The sequence below is a fragment of the Schistocerca nitens genome, chromosome 2, assembly GCF_023898315.1.
Source record: "Schistocerca nitens isolate TAMUIC-IGC-003100 chromosome 2, iqSchNite1.1, whole genome shotgun sequence".
Lineage (NCBI taxonomy): Eukaryota > Metazoa > Arthropoda > Insecta > Orthoptera > Acrididae > Schistocerca > Schistocerca nitens.
This window is the reverse complement of record NC_064615.1, coordinates 213,437,729-213,452,484: the sequence shown is the minus strand read 5'-3', so window position 1 is coordinate 213,452,484 and position 14,756 is coordinate 213,437,729.

Sequence of the window (14,756 nt, the reverse complement as noted above, 5' to 3'; positions counted from 1 at the left end):
CTTGAAGAATCAAGTTGGTCAAGGTCGCAAGAAATTCTTTTTATTGCTGTGACCGGTTTCGATAGATCTACGCAGTGATCATAGGATCTGAAAGTTACAAAATCAAACATCCCAAGTAAATGTCGCTCAAACATATACGATTTCATATAACCACTGTGTATAGTTTCAACGTTAGAACGTACCTTGTAACATTATTAGATATACATGCTTGTTACAACAATGAAAGCCACATAGTGATGTTGCGTTAAATTGTGATAAAAAGTGGCAGGGAAGATCAGCGTGTTACAAATAAAATAGCACGCTGATAATACAACATGTGCTGATTTCGCAGCATACACCAATCTCTTGACACCACAGTGGTGACTTAACGAGTAATACTTTCACGCATAGGGAGGTATACAGCTGTTTAAATTGTGGTGTCCAACAGTCGATAAATTTCGATATATGTGCCACACTGCAATTACGGCTTCTCTATAATCCCATTAAAATTATTTTTAAGACCATTTACGTAGCACTTTAAATCGCAAATTTAAAATAACATTATCTTTTGAAAACATACAGCGTCATTTTTTTTAAAGTGAAATTTACAATGAAATATACATTATGTGCAAACTTACAATAAATTATAGTTTTTTAGAAAATAAGTTTACAATAAACATAGTTCAGATTATTCATCATCATAGAGCCATATCAAAAGTCCTGACAGAAAAAGGTCATCGAGGTAACTATATTCGAGATAAATAGAGACCATAACTGTGAACTATACAAAATCACTCTCTGAAATACTATCGGGTTCACCTAGTTGTATCCTCTGCACAACATAAAATTCCCCATCGCACCCCCCTCAGATTTAGTTATAAGTTGGCACAGTGGATAGGCCTTGAAAAACTGAACACAGATCAATCGAGAAAACAGAAAGAAGTTGTGTGGAACTATGAAAAAAAATTAGTAAACTATACAAACTGAGTAGTCCATGCGAAGATATGCAACATCAAGGCGAACGAACGTGTAGGAGCGCCGTGGTCCCGTGGTTAGCGAGAGCAGCTACTGAACAAGTGATCCTAGGTTCAAGTCTTCCCTCGAGTGAAAAATTTAGTTTTTTATTTTCAGTTTATGTGTCAAACTCTTTTGTTTTCATCACTTTTTTGGGAGTGATTATCACATCCACAAGAAAACCTAAATCGGGCAAGGTAGAAGAATCTTTTCACCCATTCGCTAAGTGTACAAGTTAGGTGGGTCGACAACATACTCCTGTCATGTGACGCACATGCCGTCACTAGTGTCGTATAGAATATATCAGACGTGTTTTCCTGTGGAGGAATCGGTTGACCTATGACCTTGCGATCAAATGTTTTCGGTTCCCACTGGAGAGGCACGTCCTTTCGTCTACTAATCTCACGGTTTTGCGGTGCGGTCGCAAAACACAGGCACTAAACTTATTACAGTGAACAGAGACGTCAATGAACGAACGAACAGATCATAACTTTGCGAAAATAAAGAAAGTAACATTTTCAGTCGAGGGAAGACTTGAACCAAGGACCTCTCGTACCGCAATTACTCCCTCTAACCACGGGACCACGGCGCTCCTGAGCTTACATTCTCCTTGATGTTGCCTATCTTGCGTATGGACTACTCAGTTTGTATATTTTACTAATTTTTTTCATAGTCCCATACAACTTCTTCCTGTTTTCTCGATTGATCTGTGTTCAGTTTTTCAAGGCCTATCCACTGTGCCAACTTATAACTAAATCTGAGGGGGGTGCGATGGGGAGGTTCCCTTGTAAGTGATGTGCGCGACTGATCTGGTGTTCGTGGTGTAAGTACAGAACATACCTTTAAGAATTATTGGTTAACGTGTCAGTGTAACTGCATGACGGATTATTGAAAAATTTTGTAGAGCTCGTGGTACAGTTCCCAAGCTTTTCATGAGAGCATTATATTATGTGTATTGTGCTATTCAAAGCTTATGTATCCACAAGGGCTCATGCTTTATACCTTCTAGTTTTTATTTTAAGTAGGCACAGTGTAGATCAGGAATTTCAGATTTGGTGTGCAAATGTTGACATCTTTTGTATAACTTCTTAATACACGAATGAAACTTCTATATGTAAACGATGCAGTGCTCGATGTTTATGTTTATTATTGTATTCTAAATTTTGCTCAAGTAGATACAATAACAAATACATCATGGTAGGTAGAAGTGTGGCCGTGAAGAATTAAAGATTACGTGAAAACTGTATAGTATCAATGGCAATATGTCATGCATAATAAAATCTTAATCCGCAATGTCAAATGTATAGAACAAAATAGATACTTAATAGTGGCTTATAACATGGATAAGAAACGTATACATCTACATACATACCTCGCAGCATTTGAGGCTGACTGCAGATCAGTTCTACTGCTGCCAACGTACATTTTGGGGAAGGACGACGAGGATAAGATGAGAAAGAAATTACGGCTTATATGTAGGCTTGTAGAGAGTGTTTTTTTCCTTCGCTGTGTTTGTGAATGGAACAGGAAGGGGAATGAATAGCAGTGGGATGTCGTAGCCTCCACCATGCATCGTAAGTGATTTTTTTCATTTTTTTCTTTATTGTGATTTCATTCCCCTGCTCCATATGGGCAGGGTAGGGCTGGCAGCGGCACAATCCGCTGCTCTTCATCGAGTGACATGACAATTAATAAAAGAAAAAACTATACATGTAAAGGCGATAAAAAGGGCGACTGAAAAACAGAATAAGTGGAGATAATGGGGGTTAAAGTATACACTGAGATGGCGCCGTTCATTGTGGAACACTTAAAAAAGTCGACCGAAAGTTAAAAGACACAGTTGGCGATTCATGGAGCACATGAAATACACTGAAGTCACAAGCACAGGTTAAAAGTTGGCCACAGTATTAAAACACTGCAGAAGAAAGACACTTTAAAACCCCTGTAAGATATGAAGCACACAAGATGAAGAATAAAAACTGCTTGGAGGGACCTGCTGAGGGAGAGGCCTGAGGGAAAAATAGAAGAGAGCAAGGTGCTGTGGGGGAGGTGGTGGGATGAAAAGAAAAGGGGGGCAGGCGGCGCACCAAGGGGCAGGAGATGGGCAGGGAGGGAGATTGAGACAGTAAGCAAGGCAGGAGGGAGTGCAGAGACACAGAAGGGGTGCACTGGAAAGGGAGGGACTAGAGGAGGGAGGAAAACCACCCAGGGGGAGAGGAGGGTAGAGGGAGCCCTGAGGATTGGGAGGGGGGAAGGCAGGGTTAGAGCTGGTAGGAGGGGTAGACGTCAGGGCAAAGCTCATCATCTGGGAGGGGTAGACGCTGGAAGTTCCTTTGGGAAAGGAGATGGAGGGTGTGGAGATGGAGAGAGGGTGGGACACAATGGTAAAGGTGCGGCAATGGGCTCGGGGTGGAAAGGAAGGAGGACACCAGGGGGTGGGGGGGATAAAGTTGGCGGACGATGTACAGGGTGCAGATGTGTTCGAGGAAAAGAAGAAGATGAGGGAAGCAGATGAGGTCATAGAGGATGCTTGTGGGGGATGAAATGTGGATACGGAAGGTGAGGTGGAGTGCATGGCGTTCTAGGATTTCGAGTACTTTATAGAATCCGGGAGGGGTGGAAATCCAAGCAATGCTGGCATAACAAAGGATGGGGCGGGTCAAGGATTTGTAGGTGTGAAGGATGGTGGAAGGATGCAGTACCCATGTCCGGCTGGACAGGAGTTTCAGGAGGCGGAGTCTATTGTGGGCTTTGTATTGGATCATAAGGAGATGGGGAGTTCAGGTGAGGTGGCGGTCAAGGGTGAGGCCAACTATTTTAGGGTGGGGGTGAGGTGGATAGGACAACCTTACATGGTTAGGTAGAAATCATGGAGATGGAAGGAGCGGGTGGTGCGGCCTATGATGATTGCCTGGGTCTTGGAGGGGTTGATGAAAATGAACCACTGGTTGCACCAAGTGGTGAACTGGTCAAGGTGGGCTTGGAGGGTACGTTGGGACAGTTAAAGGGTAGGATAAAGGGCCAGGAAAGCGGTATCATCAGCAAATTGGAGGAGATGAACAGGGAAGGGAGATTTGGGCATATTGGCAGTAGCATAAGTGACCTGTGAAGTATGTATGAAGACATAGACGTACGTAGCTGTATCTAAGATGCGGAATTTGACACAAGAGCGAAATCCGTGGCGGGCTGCATCGAACCAGTGAGAAGATTGTATAAGCAACCTACAGTAGCGGATTTAGAAGGGAGTGGGTCGCAGGTGCATGTGCCCTCCCTCTCCGGATGAGGGGAGTATAAAACATAAGCGGTGTAAGAACTTTGTACTCACGACCCACGCATTTTGCGCCTATGTATTTGCAACTATAGCCGGTAGATGGTTGCAGTAAAGGCATTGCTGTTCCTATTCGGTATAATTTAAACAAGCGAGATTGGCAATCTATTATTTGTGGAATGATCGTGACGACGTGATCACTTCAGCAATTGTTTGTAAGCATATGTTATTGTGTTTGCTTCCCACTGTGCGTTAAACGGGTGACGATATGAGGGGGCCGAGAAGACAAAAGACAATTCACTGTATTTTATTTTTTTTAAACTTAAAAGGTGAAAGTGAAATTAATTTTGGAGAAGGTGCATTACTTCCAGCGATTGTGAATTCAGCTTCTACTAGTAATTCCTCTGCAAGAATGTAATGTGAGTGGCTTATGTGATTACGAGGGTATTGTGGATGAACATGATATCGGTCAGTTGGTGAACAGAAGTACACACGTGACGGACGAGGAAATATTTCAATGGTTAAAGTGCATTTGAGAGCCTCCTACGAAATTTTGCTTTCCGCAAGTTGCAGAAGGTAATAAAATGCGATCTTTCCAGAGAAAATGCCTCGAAGAAAATGTTTAGCTGGTCTACAGCAACAAATTAAGTGGCTGATTTTTTAAGGCTTGCTTTCTCTTCGATAGGGCGGAAGGAGGCATCAATGATATAAAACTAGAAAGATTAGTGAATGAACAAATGAAAGTGAGTAAGAAAGCGACTGAAATTCTACACAGTCACAGAGAGAAAGAATATCATAGGAGAAATAGTGTTGCCTGGCAGAACTTCCAGCATGTGACTGAAGGGAATTTAACGGATCTTTTAGCAAGAATAGAAAGATTAGAAAGAGAAGAGTGGACGAAATCAGAAAAAAACTAATCCCAGTTATAAAGACCACAATGTTGTGCACAGCCCTCCCTTCTGGGGGGGTAGAGATGATAGATTATTGCTTGGTGAAGCAGTCAGGAGGTGGAAAGTGAAGCAGTGGAGTTTATTTCAGAGGGAAACTTTCGTGCTTTACTGGAAGTTTGAATGGACGCAGGCCATGATACATTAATATGATACATGCAGTCGGTCTCAGAAATTTCCATTTATGTCAGTAAGACAATACAAAATGATTTAATAGATTGCTGTGCTGATGTTATTGCAGGAGAAATTGTTGATTCCATAAAGAAATCCAAATTTTTCACCATAATAGCAGATGAGACAACTGATATAAGCACTTCTGAAGAATTACCGCTATGCACACGTTTCTTTGATGTTGAAAGTTGAGCCATGCTGTGGCTCGCGTTGGTACTGTTTGTAGGTTTCCGCCCTCTGTTGGAGGACAGACGATGTCATTTAGTTGGCATGGTTGCAGTTGTTTGCCTTCTTCTCGTGTTGACTGGCGCCACTCGGTTTCGCAAGCGTTGCCTGTCCGCTAGTGGCAGCAGCGGCGGTTATCGATATGTAGTAACGGTTGCCCTGTCTTTGGGCGACGTCGTTGTTTTTCCTGGTTGTGTCAGTGGGCAGTTCGGTTGGGGCATCAGGGGGAGCCAGGTCTGCGAAGTGCGAGAACACTCCGGGACTGCTGGCGGCGTCCATGGACTGCCGGATGGATGGGCTGTGGTCACAAGCGTGTACGACCTCGTAGTAAACTGGATCCAGCAAGCTTTAAAACGAGTGCATTTCAATCCAAGTAGAGAAACCTCCACCACTGTGGTATCTCGCGATTCTCCAGTGACTTGGGTTCGTGTTGCTGCTCGTAGTGTCGCCGAGGCGAAGAGCAGCGAGTGGAGTGCTTGGGGAAGGCGGGTGTGATTAGATTTCCTCGACTTCTTATTACTATTTACTGCGTTCAACTTGTTACAATTTGTTAAGTTCAACCAGCGGTAGTTTTTCTTGCCTGGTGGCCGCTAACGCCCCAGTTACCTGCCCTGGGGGTTAGTGTATGTAACGGCAGTGTACTTTTCCTCGCCTTGCCGCTTCTGTCCGGTAAGATGTGTAGTTTTGACAGCTTTCTTGATTGTAGGCAGGTTGGTGACTCTTCTACTCTGGTGGTAGTGATTCCTTTCTCGTTCTGCCGGCCGGAGTGGCCGTGCGGTACTAGGCGCTACAGTCTGGAGCCGAGCGACCGCTACGGTCGCAGGTTCGAATCCTGCCTCGGGCATGGATGTGTGTGATGTCCTTAGGTCAGTCAGGTTTAATTAGTTCTCAGTTCTAGGCACTGATGACCTCAGAAGTTAAGTCGCATAGTGCTCAGAGCCATTGGAACCATTTTTTCCCGTTATGAGCGCTCTAAACACAGTATTCTGGGGACATAGTGCAGACCGCCGGTCCCGGATTTGGCTTATTGTTCCATCGTTGCATCTGGTTTATCGGACGTCAGGTAGCTTCAGCAAGAATATCATTAGTCATTCGTTATACTGTCTGAGTTACCATCTTGTGAAGTGAATGCAAATCTTGGTAGCCTGTCTCATCGCTCGCGAAAGTGTTTGTTGCCGAATCTTCTCAGAGATCGATTCCTGGAGCAGCGTCTGTGGCCCCTTGGTTCTTGTAAGACATGTGCGTTCTAAAAGCAGTTCTGATGGCCAGTAGTTCAGTGCAACGCTCCTTCAAACCAGCCTTCTGCTGGTGTAATCTGCCTCAGTACCCTTTAACGAACTTATGTACTGGTCCTTGTGTTTTATTATCGCATTATTTATTACAATACCTTGTAATGCCTACATTAAAGTTTATACAGGGTGGTCCATTGACAGTGACCAGGCCAAAAATCTCACGAAATAAGCATCAAACGAAAAAACTACAAAGAACGAAATTCGTCTGGCTTGAAGGGGGAAACCAGATGGCGCTATGGTTGGCCCGCTAGATGGCGCTGCCATAGGTCAAACTGCTATCAACTGCATTCTTTTAAACAGGAACCCCCATTTTTTTATTACATATTCGTGTAGTACGTAAAGAAATATTAATATTTTAGATGGACCATTTTTTTCGCTTTCTGATAGATGGCGCTGTAATAGTCGCAAACGTATAAGTACGTGGTATCACGCAACATTCTGCCAGTGCGGGCAGTATTTGCTTCGTGATACATTACCCGCGTTAAAATGGACCGTTTACCAATTTCGGAAAAGGTCGATATCGTGTTGATGTATGGCTATTGTGATTAAAATGCCCAACGGGTGTGTGCTATGTATGCTGCTCGGTATCCTGGACGACATCATCCAAGTGTCCGGACCGTTCGCCGGATAGTTACGTTATTTAAGGAAACAGGAAGTGTTCAGCCACATGTGAAACGTACTGCAACAAATGATGATGCCCATGTAGGTGTTTTAGCAGCTGTCACGGCTAATCCGCACATCAGTAGCAGACAAATTGCGCGAGAATGGGGAATCTCAAAAACGTCGGTGTTGAGAATGCTACAAAAATCAAATGGCTCTGAGCACAATGGGACTTACTGCTGAGGTCATCAGTCTCCTAGAACTTAGAACTACTTAAACCTAACTAACCTAAGGACATCACACACATCCGTGCCCGTGGCAGGATTCAAACCTGCGACCGTAGCGGTCGCGCGGTTCCAGACTGTAGCGCCTAGGACCGCTGGGCCACCCCGGCCGGCCAGAATGCTACATCAACGTCGATTGCACCCATACCATATTTCTATGCACCAGGAATTGCATGGCGACGACTTTGAACGTCGTGTACAGCTCTGTCAATGGACACAAGTGAAATTACGGGACGATGACAGATTTTTTGCACGCGTTCTATTTAGCGACGAAGCGTCATTCACCAACAGCGGTAACGTAAACCAGCATAGTATGCACTATTGGGCAACGGAAAATCCACGATGGCTGCGACAAGTGGAACATCAGCGACCTTGGTGGGTTAATGTATGATGCGGCATTATGGGAGGAAGGATAATTGGCCCCCATTTCATCGATGGCAATGTAAATGGTGCAATGTATGCTGATTTCCTACGTAATGTTCTACCGATGTTACAAGATGTATCATTGCATGACAGAATGGCGATGTACTTCCAACATGATGGATGTCTGGCACATAGCTCGCGTGCGGTTGAAGCGGTATTGAATAGCAATAGGTGGATTGGTCGTCGAAGCACCATACCATCGCCCGCACATTCACCGATTCTGACGTCCCCGGATTTCTTTCTGTGGGGAAAGTTGAAGGATATTTGCTATCTTGATCCACCGACAACGCCTGACAACCTGCGTCAGCGCATTGCCAATGCATGTTCGAACATTACGCAAGGCTAACTACTCGCTGTTGAGAGGAATGTCGTTACACGTATTGCCAAATGCATTGAGGTTGACGGACATAATTTTGAGCGTTTATTGCATGTGGTATTTACGGGTAATCACGCTGTAACAGCATGCGTTCTCAGAAATGATAAGTTCACAAAGGTACATGTATCACATTGAAACAACCGAAATAAATTGTTCAAACGAACCTACGTTCTGTATTTTAATTTAAAAAATCTACCTGTTACCAACTGTTCGTCTAAAATTGTGAGCCATATATTTGTGACTATTACAGCGCCATCTACCACAAAGCGAAAAAAGTGGTCCAACTAAAACATTCATATTTCTTTACGTACTACACGATTATGTAATAAAAAAAATGGGGGTTCCTATTTTAAAAAAACGCAGTTGATATCCGTTTGACCTATGGCAGCACCATCTAGTGGGCCAACCATAGCGCCATCTGGTTTCCCCCTTCGAGCTAGACGAATTTTGTTCTTTGTAGTTTTTTCGTTTGACGCTTATTTCGTGAGATACTTGGCCCGGTCACGATCAATGGGCACCCTGTATATGTCTAGTTCAGGGCTGGCCTGTTTTGAGCGCGAGTACTCGCGTCTGCTCAGGCACGTGCTCGCGAGCAGGTGAAAGGTCGAGGAGTAGGGAAGGAGGGGAGGGAGGGGAAATGCGCGCGCACGTTTGAATAGGGCCGCAGCATGCCTATTGAATTCGCACCGACTGTGTAACGTTTAAAGTACTACGATCAGCTCTAACAGTCATTTCGCTGGTTAAGACTCATGTCAAGTCGCCGTTGTGTAACCCCAACAATGCTTTCGCAGTTCAACCCCCATTGGGACGAATTGTATCTGTTTACGGAAAAAGATGGAGTTGCAAAAGTTTAGTATGTCGTAAAACGCTGAATTCTTTTAGGAAATTTAATTTGCAGCGACATTATATGTCGTACCACGCGAAAGACTACGGAAGTGGAAAATGTGATGGACCAGATCGTGCACAGAAGTTATTAAACTTAAAAGGAAGCTATCCGAAGAAGATCTGGACGACGAAGAAAAATCAACTGAGGCAGCTCTCAGAGTGAGTTACAAAATTGCTTTGCTTTTAGCAAAATCCCTGTGCCCCTTCACTGATGGCGATTTAATAATAGAATGTTTGGTAGCTGCAGCGGAACATTTGTGTCGATCTCAAGTTGAACAGTTTCTGATTGTGCCATTATCTAACATGACCATTATGCGTAGCATACAGGACATGCAGACGACGTCCAGAGCCAGCTTGCAAATATCTGTACAGATTTTATGGCGTATTCTCTAGCTCTGGACGAAAGTGTTGATATCACTGGAACAGACAGCTTGCCATATTTATTAGAGGTGTTAATAGAGATCTTCAGGTGAGGGAGGAGCTCCTCGATGCAGTAGTCATGAAGAACACTGCAACTGGAGGTGATATTTTAAGTAGTGTTGAAGAAAGTGTTGAAAATATAGGATTTTCGTGGAATTCTTTAGTTTCAGTGTCTACAGACAGTGCACCAGCGATGACAGGGAAAAAATCAGGTTTCGTTGCGCTGTTGAAGGAGAAAATGCAAAAACTGACCGTGCCGAATGAAATAAGCGGCGTTCACTGTGTGATCCACCAGGAAAACTTATGTGCAAAGAGTATCACTCTAAAAAATGTGACGAGTGTTGTTGTTCGTACAACCAATTATATAAGGAAGCATGGGCTACAACACAGACAATTTAAAAGCTTTCTTGAGGATGTAGAAAACCCGTATGGTAGCCTGCCTTATTACTGTCTGGCTTAGTCGTGGCGAATTATTAAATCGATTTTTTTGCCTATTAGATGAGATAAATATGTTCATGGAAATAAATAACATGTGTGTTCCTGAAATGAAAGAGCCTTCATGGAAATGTGATCTCGCGTTCTTAGCAGATTTAACTAGCCATCTGAATGCTTTGAACATTTCACTACAAGGTAAAGATCTGCTGATTACTCATTTCATAGATCGAATACGAGCTTTTAAAATGAAATTGACACTTTGGGTGAGTCAGCTGGAAACAGGAAATCTAGCTCATTTTCCTAAATTACCATCCATGCAAGATGTTCACAAAAACTGTGAACGTTATTCACATAGTTTAGTTTCCCTTAAGGAAGAATTTGATCAACGCTTTCAAGATCTGACAGCACTAGACAGTGATTTTGATCTGTTCTCCTCTCCATATTCAGCGAATATTGAAGAGATTCGCCCTGAGCTGCAACTAGAAATTATTGACCTGCAGTGTGACTGAGAATACGGAGACAAATTTCAGAACACGAAAAACATTTTGGAATTCTACAGACACTTCCCTCAGCATATATTTCCTCGTTTGCACAAACTGGCGGCTACAATAATATCAATGTTCGGTTCCACGTATGTTTGTGAACAACTGTTCTCTGCAATGAAATGTAACAAGACGCGCCTGAGAAACGCATTTTCTGATCGAAATTTAAAGTGCACGCTGCGCCTACAATGCACAAGAACAATTACTCCGAACATAAACGCAATTGTAAAGGGCAAAAAGTACAAGATAACCGAGAATCCCACACTTCAGTCACACCTTTTATTGTGTAACAGTTCACAAATTAATACGAATGTAGAGGCATACACTAACAAGGGGAGGCCGCCAATTGTGAAATTCAGATTCGATTCATACTACGCATAATAAAAGCTCATGGCCAGAGGTGTGTAATGTGGCAAAGCACCAAGATGCACTTCTCAGCCGTTGTCGAGAAAATCGACAGTTAAAAGAAACCGTTGCGGTGAAATACTCTCTATGATTAATAATTTTTCACAGCGTCGTGGCGCAGCGGTAAGCGCTCGGGTTCGTTATCCGAAGGTCGCCGGATCGGATCTCGCACCATGCAACTTTTTTTTTTAGTATTTGTTTTTTGTAATTCAAATGTATACACACACACATACACACACACACACACACACACACACACACACACACATATATATATATATATATATATATATATATATATATATATATATAAAATTCCCGGCAATCAGTTGCAACAATTATGCATATAATAAGTTGTTGAAAGTCGTTTGTCGTGGAAAAACTGGCGACTTCGAACATCATTATGTTTTCCGCAAACAAAGTTGTATTTCACAAATGTTATTAATTGTCTTCATAATGTTAACCACGTATAGTTAACGGAAGACGTAGAAACGATATTCCGAAACGAATACGTATAGCGTAAGTCAAACGTTTGAATTAGAATAGAGACCCCACGAACAAAAATTCGCTGTGGCAGGTATGAAATATAAACTCCGTTACTCGCTCGTTACACTTGAAGGACAGAACGGGCCGAAACGAGCCGCCGCATAACAGCGTAGTTGCCTGCTAACTTCGAAAGAAGGTAGATGCGGTCCCTAGCGCAACTTATAACATCGTCGAAAATCAGTGCGGACGGGAGAGCTTTGGTACACCCTGTTAAAAAAACGGAAAAATGGAGGCGGTACAATTGGAGAGCGATCCGCCTTCACCAACATGCATAAGCAATTCATTAATAGTTTTTATATATATATATATATATATATATATATATATATATATATATATATATATATATATATATTTGAATTACAAAAAACTAATAACAAAAAAAATTGCAGAAAGTATTTCACCGCAACGGTTTCTTTTAACTGTCGATTTTCTCGACAACGGCTGAGAAGTGCATCTTGGTGCTTTGCCACATTACACCTCTGGCCATGAGCTTTTATTATGCGCAGTATGAATCGAATCTGAATTTCACAATTGGCGGCCTCCCCTTGTAAGCTAATAAAATTATCTGGCACCTGTACATTCTCCTTTATTTGTTTCATTTGTCGCAGTGTAATTCGTGAGTGATATCCTTGCAGGTGGCCGCGGATTTACATTGACTGGCGGCAGCTGTTGTGTGCCTCACATGACTCTCCCCACTCTCCGCTCTGGTCCGGTAGTGGGGGTAGCGTGCTCGCGCTGCTCCGTGCTCGCGCCTTGCTGCTCACAGCTTGCTCCGCGAGCACGTATGTTGTGAAGCCCTGGTCTAGTTAATAGTTCTTGTCGCCTTTGGAATGAATCTATCAGTGTAGTGTTCAGTGGATGTTAAGAGTTGTGTTACAAAGTTTACCATCATCTTATTTCACCCGTTTGGTGATCAGTTGCTTGTTTTTTAAATTAATCTTTGCTATTGTATTTGCTGTTTTACGGCAGGTTCCTAAATTTTTTATATTGTTGCCGTTCCTGGCGTGTAAGGCGTTCAGCCGTGATTGTGGTCATTTGCCTTAAAATTCTAATTTGGTATTTGTATTTTAGCAGTAAGTCTTAAAACCTTATTTACTGCCATTCCTGGCGTCTGATGCCTTCTGCTGTGTTTGTGGCGACTTACCTTTAATATTTCACTGCCTGTAATTGCAGCGGGTTCTTAATTAGTTCTTAATTTATTGCCATTCTTGGCGTGTAAGGCCTTCATCCCAGGTCACAGTGGCTTGCTTTTAAAACATTATCTGCTGTATCTGTATTTAATGGTGATTTGCTGAATTGTAACTCATTCAAAACACTATTATTTTTCACGGTTGTTTATTCCTTCATTAATAACGTGTGGTATTTTTTTATTTATTGTTGAGTTTGGAATTACTGGTTTAAAATAAGTTGTGTGTAACTGTAAAAGGCAACCAGTAGTAACTGATTACTTCCCCGTCCACAATCGTAACAATCCTGCCTTCCTTTGACTACCAGGTTTCAAAAGCAGCGTTGTAACAGAAGAATTTCTAAAATTCATTGCTGTTAGCGCCTGACGGGTGCAAACTTAGCGAACACCATCCTCCAGGAGATTGAAGCAAATGGCATTGATGTAGCTTATTGCCGAGGACAATCCTACTATGGAGGAGCAAATGTGAGTGGTAAATGTAGAAGAGTTCAAGCAGCTATATTGCAGGAACTACCATTAGCAGTTTACAGCAACTGTGCTAATGACAGGCTCAATCTTGCACTAAGCAAAGCCTATACTCTAAGCAGCGTACGTAATGCTACGGGTATAATTGGTTTAGTAGCGAACTTCATCACGGAATCTGCTCAACGATGACACTTACTAGAGGAAGAAATACAGTAATCTCTAACAGCAGAAAAGATGCACACAATAAGGAAACTGTGTGAAACACGTTGGGTAAAGAGGCATGGTGCTGCCCTGCATTTTAGAGACATCGTTCCTAGCCTAAATATTGCGTTGCAGAAACTATCTAACATTCGCAGTGGAGGCGGTACTGCAACGACTGCTTTTTCCTTACTTCATGCTGTGCAGTCATCACAATTTATTGTAAGTTTATGTGTACTGGCTAAAGTGCTTGCGTTAACATTGCCACTTGCTCGGCAACTGCCAGACAACGAAATCGATCTATTCCAAGAAATGCAACTCGTTGAAGCAGCGTACTGCAACTTGAAAGGACTTCGTCAGGACAGTATTTTACACTTCCATACTGTCTTTAAGGTAGCAGAAGAACTTGCTGAGAAATTTGGTATTGAGATGAAAGCTCCTAGAACAATTGCCCTGCAGAAGAATCGACGAATGTCCCAGCTGATTCACACAAAGAATACTTTATAGTAGCAATCTGGATCGTGTAACCAGTGGCTCCCCATACCATCACGCCGGGTGATACGCAAGTATGGCGATGACGAATACACGCTTCCAATGTGCGTTCACCGTGATGTCGCCAAACACGGATGCGACCATCATGATGCTGTAAACAGAACTTGGATTCATCCGAAAAAATGACATTTTGCCATTCGTGTACCCAGGTTCGTCGTTGAGTACACCATCGGAGGAGCTTCTGTCTGTGATGCAGCGTCAAGGGTAATCACAGCCATGGTCTGCGAGCTGATAGTCCATGGTGCTGCAAACGTCATCGAACTGTTCGTGCAGATGGTTGTTGTCTTGCAAACGTCCCCATCTGTTGACGCAGGGATCGAGACGTGGCTACACGATCCGTTACAGCCATGCGGATAAGATGCCTGTCATTTCGGCTGCTAGTGATACGAGGCCGTTGGGATCCAGCACGGCGTTCCGTATTACCCTCCTGAACCCACTGCTCCCATATTCTGCTAACAGTCATTCGATCTCGACCAACGCGAGCAGCAATGTCGCGATACGATAAACCGCAATCGCGATAGGCTACAATCCGACCTTTAT